An 11,153-nucleotide genomic window follows, 5' to 3' on the forward strand; every position below is an offset into this window, starting at 1 on the left:
AGCTGCTCTATGGGATGGTACAGATACAGAAGTCACCATTATCACAGGACATTCTATTAGCCAGTGCTGCTCTAGAGAGATGATAAACAAAAATATGACGTGGTGGTAAGGGCTGTGATGACCATTATAGCAGGATCAGAGGATGAGTGGAGATGGACAGGGAAGAGCTCATTTACACTGGGTGGTAATGTTAAGATCTCCCAACAAGGGCCTAAATAAACAGGGGGAGCAGGCCCTGTGGATACCTGGGGGAAGGACATTCCAAGTAGGGGCGTACTGAGTACAAGGGCCAAAAGGTAGCAGGCTTGCGTGCTGGAGGACTAGTAGGAAGCCTTCTCCAGGTTCAATGGGGTAAAAGAGGAGGCAGTGACTAGGGATGAAGATAGAAATGGAGGCTGGGCCTTGCAGGTCTTGATAAACCTTGAATGTCCACAAGAGCTAAGCACCAGCGATTTGGAGTTTTGTCTTTCCCTCCTCTCTCCTCCTCTCCTTTCCTCTGAACCCCTCTCTCCTTCCCCTCCCTTCTTCCCTCCTCCCTCCCTCCTCCCTTCCTCCTCCCTCCCTCCTCCCTCCCTCTTTCTCCACATCCTTTTGCCTTATAACAACTCATGCCTTTGTAAGAAGATATCTCTTACTTGTTGATAACGCCCTCAAGGTAACCAGGGCACACAATGGCATTTTGCACCAGATGGCCTCAAAACTTCCTCTCAGCGGTGCAGAACCCGGATCCTCCATCTGCAGGATCCGGCAGGTCCGCAGCTGGTTAGGTGGGCGGGACCACTGGGAGAGTGAGGCTCGGTTGACCAGTTTCCGCCTTCCCGCAGAGAGATGCTGTGTGTAAAACATACTACTCCGAGCGTTTACAATTCACAAAATAAAAGTGATATAACATTTTTCTTATTAATTCGTTTAACACATTTATTGAGCACTTACTGTGTGCCTAGCGGTATGTCCAGGGACGAGAGGCTACCCAGGACATTGGACTTTTCCATGCTAAAACCAGGAATCCCCAGGCAAATGGGGACAAGCCGGTAAGCCTACATGTGGGAGACGTGTGACTACAAAGATAGGATACGTTGCTTTCCTTCAAGATATCACAGCATGAAAGGGAGGACAGACTATGTAGAGTCCTGAGTGCTTTGCTAGAGGAGGACACTGTTGCTCTGGCAAGTTATAAAGCTATGAGGCCTCAAGGCAGTGAGGGCAGTGATGGAAGGCTTCCTGGAAGAGGAGAATATCTGCTTTGATTTTTGAAGATGACTAAAGAAAACTGTCTTGAGGCCCCAACTGTACTGCCTTCTCTGGGCCCTCCGAAGGGATTTCATAACAGGTAGGCTGACATGCACCCACATGTCCCATTTGTTCTCACTGTGCCCTCCCTATCAGAGGACCAGGTTGCCACCTGACCTCAAAGATCCTTCTGCCTCCCAAATGCTTCATGTCTGCTTGCTTAGTTTGATGAGGACGCACTAGAAGGGGAGGGAGTGACTACACATTTGTCCACGGCGGTATCAATATTTGGGCAAAAGCAGGCTGTTGATCACATCTGTAATTCTTCCCAGGCATAAAGAGAACTGGAAGGCATCTACAAGAATGTATATTCATCTAAATTCGTGGGACAGAGGAGCCAGGCAGAAAGGCTTTTCAAAGGCGTGCTGCATCTTGCTCAGTGAGCACACATTTCTCAATTCTTTTTCAGAAACAGACATTAAAACCTGCAGCACAGTCATTTAGAATTTCAAAGGTTTCTTCTTCAGGGGGTGGGACACAAAAGACACCACCGTTATGCACATAATGCCGGGATGGTGGGGAACACAGCACACCCTTAACTAAGTCTTGTAGCAAACCCACATGGGGAAAGGCAGGAGCTATTCTGCCAGGATAAAGAAAATGCCTCATTACCGTGGCTTTAAAAAAAGATGATTATCATTATTGCTTTTTTTTTTTTTTTTTAAATTCACTCCTGCATTCTATCTAGGTTGGGAAAGTTTAAGAGGGGAAAGACAATTTTGAAAAGTAGTTCATAGATCACTAAAGAATCACAAAACACTCAACATTCAGTCTCTCTCTCTCTCCCCCTCTCCCCCTCCCTCCCTCCCTCCTTCCCTCCCTCCCTCGAGTTGAGGGTGTCAATCTGAATTTAGAATAAATGCAACACCTACATCAAGAGACCCTTCCTTTCTCAAGGCAGATGTCTTTCAGTACTGTTCTGCAAGGTTTTAAAAGATATCAAAATCCCAGCCAATGGTTTGAGGGACCAAATAAGATGGAGCTTCTCACACACAAAGCTGCTGGTCCTTCAACATTATCTTGCATGGCTTCACCTGTCTTCTCCTTCTCCTTTGTTTTGGAATCACAGGAGGCGAATGCCACACATCTGAGTTGGAAAACCAGGAGCCTAGGCTGCAGAACAGCCAGCAGACAACATTGTCTCTGAACTGCTATTGTTTCTATTTTAGGAGCACATTGAGTGATTAGCTTGGGTAACAGTAACATCGCATTACCTTGCACAGGCTGGAAATGTCTTTCAATAAGGAGGCAACACGGAGGCCATGTGATACAATCCCGTAGACAGAGCCAAGTGGAATACATCAAAGAGAGCCTTGATGCAGATGTTTCATGCAGAAGAAAATTAGGTCAGAGACCACTTCAATTTCAGCTTCTGCCAGCCTCGTTTGAGAGCTTCCAGTGAATTCGTAATGAATAGCTTCTAGGGCACTTTTCTCTCATTCAGTCACAGGCTGCCACAGCCAGATGAGCGTTCCATGTGGAATCTTCTCTCATTATTTAAAACTGCTACTTTGTGTTCTGAAATTCCAGAACCCTTCCAATGCACCACCACTCTGGCCTGAAACAAAAGACTCTGCAAATACAGGGAGAGACATTAATCTGTACCATATCCTTGCTCTCTCTCTTTCTCCATCTTATCCATCATATACATACATGGTTTTAATGTCCCAACCCCCTTTTCATCTGTCTATGAGGAATATGGGAGATGTCAGGCTTTTTAAAATCTTACTCAACTTTGATGAAGCTGAGTGGCCTTTAGATGACCAAAATGCTTTGTTGGCTTCTTGCAGGGAGCATGCATGTGTGAGTGTGGCATGCATGTATAAAAAAAAAAAAAAAAAAAAAAAAAAAGCTTTTCTCTGAAAAGAGCAGAGAAGGGCAGTGTGACCTCAATGAAAGTGAATGATGCATCTTTTCCCTGCCCATCCCAAGTCCCATCTCACATGTTATTTATTATATTGGAGGGTTAGAATCTGGAGCACCCTGGTATCTTCCTTTTTCATATGCTCTTACTGCCCACCCTTTGTGGGTTTCGCACTGACAAATCATTGCTGACCAGGGTGGGGGTGTGTAGAAGGATCACTTCAATTCATGCCAGGAGAAGAAGCATTAGATTCTAAATGCATTAGGAAGAGAGGGGCAGAGAGACAGACACGTAGGATCACAGAGGCTCCTCAAAGCTGGTGACGCTCTCATTTCCCATGGGAAAGGAAATGAAGTGGCGGCCCCAGCTCCAGCTCACCGTGACACAATTGCTTTGTTTTGCTACCTCCAAGGCACCGGGGCATTCAGTAACTGTTTTTCTCAATTCTAGGGATTGTAAAGCAGTGGCAGGAAGCCTCAGAAAAGCACTCAAAGGCCCGCTTCTTCTCCAGTCCAGATGGGAAGCCATCACAGAGATATTGCCTGTCTTGTCCTGCCATTTAAAACGCTTGCTCTGGCTTAAAACAATGCTAATCTTCCTGCCTTTCTCCCCTAACTTGGTCTTCTCCCTGCCAGCACTCTCCCGTGATCTTTTTATTTTGGTGTCTGTCTGTCTGTCTGTCTGTCTCTTTCTCTCTCATTAAAATTTCTGAAAAGAGCAGATGATCCGTTAAAGAGTCAGACTCCAAGCTCCACCTCTGTGTGAACTTGGACAAGTAACTCTCTTTAAAGCTTAGTGCCTTCACCTGGAAAAATATGGGTGCCGATCCCTGAATCTCTCACAGCTTTGACATTGATTCAATAAATTGTCTTTCTCATTTATTATAGGCAATTGATGTCTTCTGGAAATGTCTGGCTGTGGGTTGTAGCCGCAGATCTACCTACAAAGTTGTTAACAAAAACCTTGCTCACAGGATGATCATCAAAGCATATGAGCATGTTTTTATAGCAGGAGGACAGTCTGATTCCTTCCAGATGCACTGAAATGAGAGAAACAACATTGGCTTTGGAATCAGACAGACGTGTGCGAATTTAAGCTCTGTCACTTCCTGGCTGTGTGGCTTCAGACAAATCACTTAGGTTCTCTGATCCTGAATTTCTTCCACAGTAAAAATGGGATAACAACCATTGCAAAAGGTTGTTAAAAGGTTAAATGAAATATATGTACCTGATACATGGTAGGTACTCAGCAAATATTAGTGTGATTTTGATTACTGCTATCAGAAGTTAACAATGGAGATATATATTAATGTATATTGATATGTAGGTATCTACATTGCATATAGATGTATATTTATATATATATTTCTGTATGTATATATGCAGAATTGTCACCTATGACTTAGGACGTCAAACAATTGACACTATTTGAATTGACTTTTTTGCTCCGTGTGAAGAATCTTCTAAGAACACAGATGTGAAATTCCATTTCTAAAGACAGTAGCAACCCATACTCATTTTAAATTCACGGCTGAGATTTTTGCACATAAGTACTCAATAAGTGATAGTTGCATTTATTTTTATTTATAACAATATATTTCAGTTTGGTAAACACCCAAGTTATTATACACTCCTTTCTCATTCTCCTCTCTAAAGAGCCTTTTTGTTTTGTTTTGTTTTGTTTTGTTTTTTGAGGCCACATGGGTCAGAGAAAACCTATGTTAGTAGGAGTTGAAAAGCCATCAATTTCATGCTGGGGTCTTAATCACAAAATCATAGCACTTCAGAACTTGGCAGGTGAGAAATGGAAACACAAAGAGGTGACATGAATTGACCAAGGTCACAGAGCAACCCCGGTTCTCATTGAGTCCTCCCCTATGCTTCTAGCTATCATAAGATTCAACTGAGGCCATGAGCATGAAAATGCTTGGCAAAGACCAGGTGCTTCCTACATGCCAGACCCCTCCCAGCACCTGCCAGCTCTCCTACAGCAGCCATGGCAGAGGGCCATCATCACTGTGGTGACTGCAGGGCTGTCTGCCACCAACGGCACCACTGTCCTGGCAGAGCACTGCCTGCCCAGAACTGGACGTGGTCCCTGTCAAGTTATGCGGCATGAAGGACAAGGCGGTCCCAGGAAAGACTCCCATGGCCCACCATGCTGAGCAGCCTGAGCCAGCACCAAGACTGAGAGTCAAACATCAGTCTGGCAGTCCCTGGCTCTGTCTGCTGGTATGCGACCAGGGGAATTTATAGAAGCTAGAGAGGCCAAACGAGGGGAAGAGAAACATCCATTTGTTCTTTTCTACAGTTATTCATTTGCTTGCTTGCTTACTCGTTTACTTAGGCATTCATTTAATTATTCTTTAATGAACATTGTGTTTGGAGAAACAGGGCTCTTAAGATTTCATTATTTAGTAAAGGAGACTACACGGCTAGAGATAAAAATAATTACAGTACAAAATGGCAAGTGCTATAATAGCAAAATATTGTGGCAATGCAGGAGAGGGAGGAATTTGATTTTCCTGTCTTGCAAGTATTAGATGGCAAAGAGATTGTGTAATAACCAGGGCTTGGTCAAAGAAATAAAACAACTGGTAAATAAATGTCTCTAAATATATATGTATACGTACATATCTATTGCAGACATGCATATATATTGGGGATTTGACCTCACTTGGTTGTGGGAGGCGTTTTAATGGTCTGTGTATGGCTATTGTCTTCATCAGAGCTTTGAAAACATTTTCTATTTGCAAACAGGGCCAGACGATAAATATTTTAGGCTTTGCAGGATATATAGTCTCTGTAGCAACTACTCAATTCTGCCAGTTTTGCATCACAGCAGCCCTAAACAATTCACAAACAAATGGGCATGAGAGAGAGAGAGAGAGAGAAAGAGAGAGAGAGAGAGAGAGAGAGAGGCTGGATTTGTCCCTTCGGCCACAGTTTGCCAACCTTTGATCTTTGTGACTGGTTGTGGAGCCTGGAGTTAGTAGGATAGACATTGGGTAAGGAAGACGAATGTGAAAGTAGGGACAGACTAGGGCCCACCAGATGGCCTGGAACCTGTGTCGGCCTCTCATTGCCTTCAAGGCTTCAACTCAATAATGTGTGAGTCCTGCAGAAGTGGTGCCTTTCATCATGGAGCTAAACCTACTTTGTGACACAGGAATTGATTGGAAAAGCTGAAGGGGATCCAGTGGGAACTGGAGTTGCTGCTGGTTTGGCTGCTGCCCATGGCAACAAAGTCAGTCAGCAGGTAAGTGACAATAAATATGGTCTGCAATGGTGCTTGGCACTCCTTTGTTGACCTCTGAGTGCAAAATGAATATGGATTCTATTTCAATTCTACCATCCAAAACTCATGCAAAACATCTCTTATGACCCACACTAACTTGGAACAATGTAGGGAAAGACATTCTGAGAGATATCATTCTCATCTAGTCAAGTGATTCAGTCAACTCTGCACTGATGAGGTTTCAGAGAGGAGGTTACATTGGAACTGGACCTTAGGAATGGGATTTTTCAGTTGGAGGGCATCTATAAAATCCTCAAACAGCATGCTTTGCAAGTGATCTGTTTCCCAGTGACTCCAATACAGAGTTCAAAAGGAAAAAGAACCTGTTCTTTGGTCTGCTGAACATTTAAAAAATTTACTTTCCTAAGTTTTCACTAATTAACTGTTTTAATCAGAATTCAGATGTGAGCAGGGTGGTGAGGGCTTGACAGAGTCAGCTCAAGTTTTCCCATGCAGCCTGAGGGTCAGTCTACTCGTCTACCCCCAGCAGGTGAACTCGCCCTTGGGACAAAGTGGCTGCTTTGTCCATGCAGGTCTGGACATCCAATGAGCATATTCACATTTAGTAATTTTTTAGCAGATAATTCCCATAAAATTGTATTCTGAGTCACAGTTCCAAATGTTTCTCCCTTTTTTAGTAACTTGTTCTTTCTTCCTGTGTTTTGTCTTCATTAATGCTGTCTGATTTTGTAAAATGTTCTAGCATTTAAAGTTACATTTAATGCTTTATCTTTCCAGTTCCTTCATTGTACTGATACTACCTCTACCATATCTCTTGCAACCATCCAATCATCTGTTCTCTACTCATATGTCTATCCTTCTAGTCATCTTCACATTTATTTGTCCATTCAGCCATTCATTTATCTATTTATTTGGGGTGGGCCTACTACCGCATTTCAGCCCTTCATCATCTCATGGTTAAATGATTACAAGAGCCAATAAATCGATTTTCCTAAAAGGCCTCGTGAATGAGTGGGATGTAGAGAAACATAGATTTATATTTGAATTTTGTCTTTGTCCTTTACTAACTGTACAACCTTGAGCACATAATTGAAACTCTCTAAGTCTGTTCAGAAACTAATAATATCTATATCTCAGGATCGTTGCAAACATTAATTGAAATAAGGTATATAAAGCAGGTAGTACAATGCCTGGTACTCTATAAATGTTATTTTATCCCCCCTCGCCCCATTTCTCCTACTCCATGTACTTTATGCCTTTTTAGATCTTTTCTTCACAGCTACATGCTATTGTTACCTATCATTCTGGCCTTGGCTGAAGCCATTCTTCTTCCTAAAATTGTATCCTCCATAATTTCTAACTCACTCTTGAGAGTCATCATTATTTTTGACTCTGAGTCTTTGATTGTGAAAACTCTTCTCCCTGAATTATACATATTGTCACTCCTCTTTGTAAGAAATTTATCTGATTTTTTGGATCTACCTATTCCCCAGATAAAATGTTACCTCTTCCTATAACCCTTCCTGAATTCCCCAAATTAAAACTTTTACTCCCCCTACATTATTGTAAGACTTTATTTGTAGGAAGGGAAAAGGGAACTGCATTATTGAGCACTCTCTGTGGAATGTTGATTCCTGTGTCCTATGCTTCTCACAACATCCTTATGAAGTAATTGTTATTAGCTTTGATTTTCAGCAAAACTTTCTCAAGGTCACTCAGCTAGTAAAGAAAAGAACAAAAATTTGAACCCTGGTCAATCTGATTCCAAATGCCCTTTTTATTTCACACTACCTTGTCTTCCATCTTCTGCATCGTAATAGTAATAATTAGATTCTGACATTTATGAAAGATTAAAAAATAAAAAACTATGATTGGCCCATTAGTGAATTTTATTAAAGGATAGGGATAGTATGGCATTTTGTTTATTTTTGTGTCACCTTAAATGTCCTGGCGTGACAATGTAAACATATCAGTAAGGTTGTGGTAAATGTTCAATTAAATGGCATTCAATGCACAAGTAGATTTTTCACTAGAGACCCTATTCTTAAAAGATTTTGCCCCAATTTCAAATGTAGTAAGTGACTATAAATCCTACAACCATCATAGTCTCAGGATATGATCAATTTCAGCTTCCTGTTTTTAGTAGGAAAGTCTGTGACAAAGAGAGAATTATTATTATTATTTAGTTAAGTTCTTATCACAATAAAAGACTCTTCTTACAATAAAGAGCCCTGGGCTGTATTATGAAAATCCTTGGGCCAATTTCTGCTGCCAGCAAGCAGCCAGCCACTTGCTTATCTCTTCATGGCATTACTAACTCTGTAAAAGTTAAATTTGTTTTATTTATAGGTTGGAAGAGCCTTCACCCATGAGGAGTACTGAATAAACAGACCTTCACCATTATTCTCCAAAGAGGTTGGGGAAGGAATCACTCATGAGGAAAGCCTGGAGGGTACAAATTGTCAGAATGAAGCATGGTTCTTTGTTTAGTATCAGAAGAGTTAACCACTCAAATCATAAAATACCAAATGAAGTTCATTTCACTTCACAGGGGTGAGCAAAATGAGAGGAAGAAAGACTTGGCGACACCACAAATGTCCAAAATGTAATCTCTCCAGGTTAAATCAAGGCTAATTCATTTGGGATCCTAAGGGTCATACTTTTGGCTAACAGTCCCAGGATGCATGCTATTTGGTAGCACAGAAAAGAGTTAGAATTTTTTTAAAAATTAATAAAATAGAATGAGATTGATTGGGCAATGCAGAATAATCTGCCTGTTTGGGAAGTGTTTATGTCTAGTGATTTGTACTCGAGAGTAAGCGGAGTAACTCAAAGTTATTAAGTTAGAAGAGTGCAAAGATCAACCCCACATCATTAAATAATCATATTATGACTTGAATAAACACAAATTAAATAACCATTTTATATCTTGAGTCTATTATCTCTTTGGAGAGAAACGAGATGGTTATGCTCTCTGATAAACCCTTGGAGACGGTGCTGCTGATTCACCAAGAGAAAGAATAGGTTTCTGTTGCTCAGTCCGCACGAACTTGCCTGGTACCCCTTCTGATTAATGGCATTTATTTCCCCAGAGAGCTGCCAGAGGCTAAAAGCAAAGATATGACACTGAGACAGAGCTAACCTAACTGGCTCTCATGGGGATTGATCGCATGCCTTGACCTTTCACAGTAGTGTTCTGAGCATTTGAGTTAACTGGGTGTGCCTCCCGTACAAACAAGTCTCAGCCACTCCATCAAAGAGAAGATGCGATTCTTAGATATCAAGTTTTAAGCACTGTACCTTTAAGACAGATTAAGATTTAATTTCAAAGCTAGATGTAGAACTTTCTAAAGAGAAGTCCTGCATGCTCATTAACTATTCATGGAAGTTACCATGTTTCTAGAACTACTTACTTTCTAGTTCCCTTACCTTGTCTCATCACCGCCTGTCTCACCGCCTTGACAACTCTGATCTCAGATCTACCTTCGATTTATTTTTATACATTCATTCATCCTGGACACGATGACTAGTCTTATTGATGTGATAGCTGACCTTGACTTACCCTGACTCCTTTTTCCTTGCTTGTACTAGAGGTGGTTGTCAAAGTTGGCCACATTCGTCAGTGTCCATTCTTGATTCCATCCCTTGCCCCATTTTGGCTTTGCTCCTTCTGTGAAAACACTGACAACTCCAAGGGGTCCTCCTCCGTGACACAAAGCCGAAGGCAGTAAAAACGTTTCCATTAAGAAAATGGGAAAGGCTGTAGGCCTGAGGGAATGTGCCCTACCATCTGCTGGCAGTTAAGCCACAAGAAGGGCGGTACAAGTTTCAGAGAACTCTTAACTAATGGGATAGTTACGATCATTTCACACTGTTCCGCAACCGTATCTGTGCCTTAAGAAAAGCAAACCATGTCATTCATTGTGTATCACCCAATAAGATGCAACGGAATAGCAAGTGGTTTGGTGTCAGGCAGACTTGGGTTTGAATTCTGATTCTACTGCTTGTACCTGTGTCATCCCAATCAAGCTTCTTAACGCCTCAGAGCCTCAGTTTCTTCATCTATAAAATGGAGATAATTACATTTACTTTATTCTGTCATTGCGAGGATTAAAAGAGGTAATGAATATAAAATACAGAATATCGCATATGATATTCAATAAGTTTATATTTTATTATTATTATTAATTATTATTATTGCCATAATAATGCCCTAATGCTAAATTCTAGTAAGAATGGAGAAAATTTCAAATATTCAGGCAGCTCATTTCTTGAGAAATGAGCCACAGGTTTCTTCATGCACTAGGCTGGTTGATCAGTGTTGTAAGTCACCAGTTGGCTTCCTGCCTGAACTTTTAATCTTGTCCCCATCTCAATTTAAAGAGGGTGAGAAAGCAGAGACATCAATCGTTTCCTTGTCAAGGACAACAGCCCCTTCCTTCTTCCTTAGTTTTCTCCTGCGGCCCCATCTACCCGGTGCCAAGGGAGGGGGCTGCAGCTGAATACAAATCACCACGTGGTGGGAGAAGCTTTGTGCCTCCATGGGAGCCAAGAGCAATTTCACTGTCTCTGTGTGAGTCTGCGATGAGTCCAGCCCAGCCCTCTCACTCTGCCTGGGGTTAATTGCCCCACCGTGTTCCACAGTTGCCCTGGATAGTGATGTAACCATGAAGATGGCAGTTACCCAAGGTACTGGGACACAGACTTTATTGATTTGTTCTTCTAATGCATTAGGAGGAAA

General features: G+C 41.9%; 1 long non-coding RNA gene across 1 annotated transcript; it reads right to left on the reverse strand.

Moving 5' to 3' along the window:
* Window positions 1-1,222: 1,222 nt before the first annotated feature.
* Window positions 1,223-10,312, reverse strand: LOC107518148. Its single transcript, XR_001598757.2, has 2 exons — window positions 9,975-10,312; window positions 1,223-2,863 (listed from the first exon to the last, which is right to left on the reverse strand). It is a non-coding gene; the product is annotated as an uncharacterized LOC107518148 (long non-coding RNA).
* Window positions 10,313-11,153: the final 841 nt, after the last annotated feature.

Source organism: Rousettus aegyptiacus, unplaced genomic scaffold, assembly GCF_014176215.1.
Source record: "Rousettus aegyptiacus isolate mRouAeg1 unplaced genomic scaffold, mRouAeg1.p scaffold_m13_p_3, whole genome shotgun sequence".
Classification (NCBI taxonomy): Eukaryota; Metazoa; Chordata; class Mammalia; order Chiroptera; family Pteropodidae; genus Rousettus; species Rousettus aegyptiacus.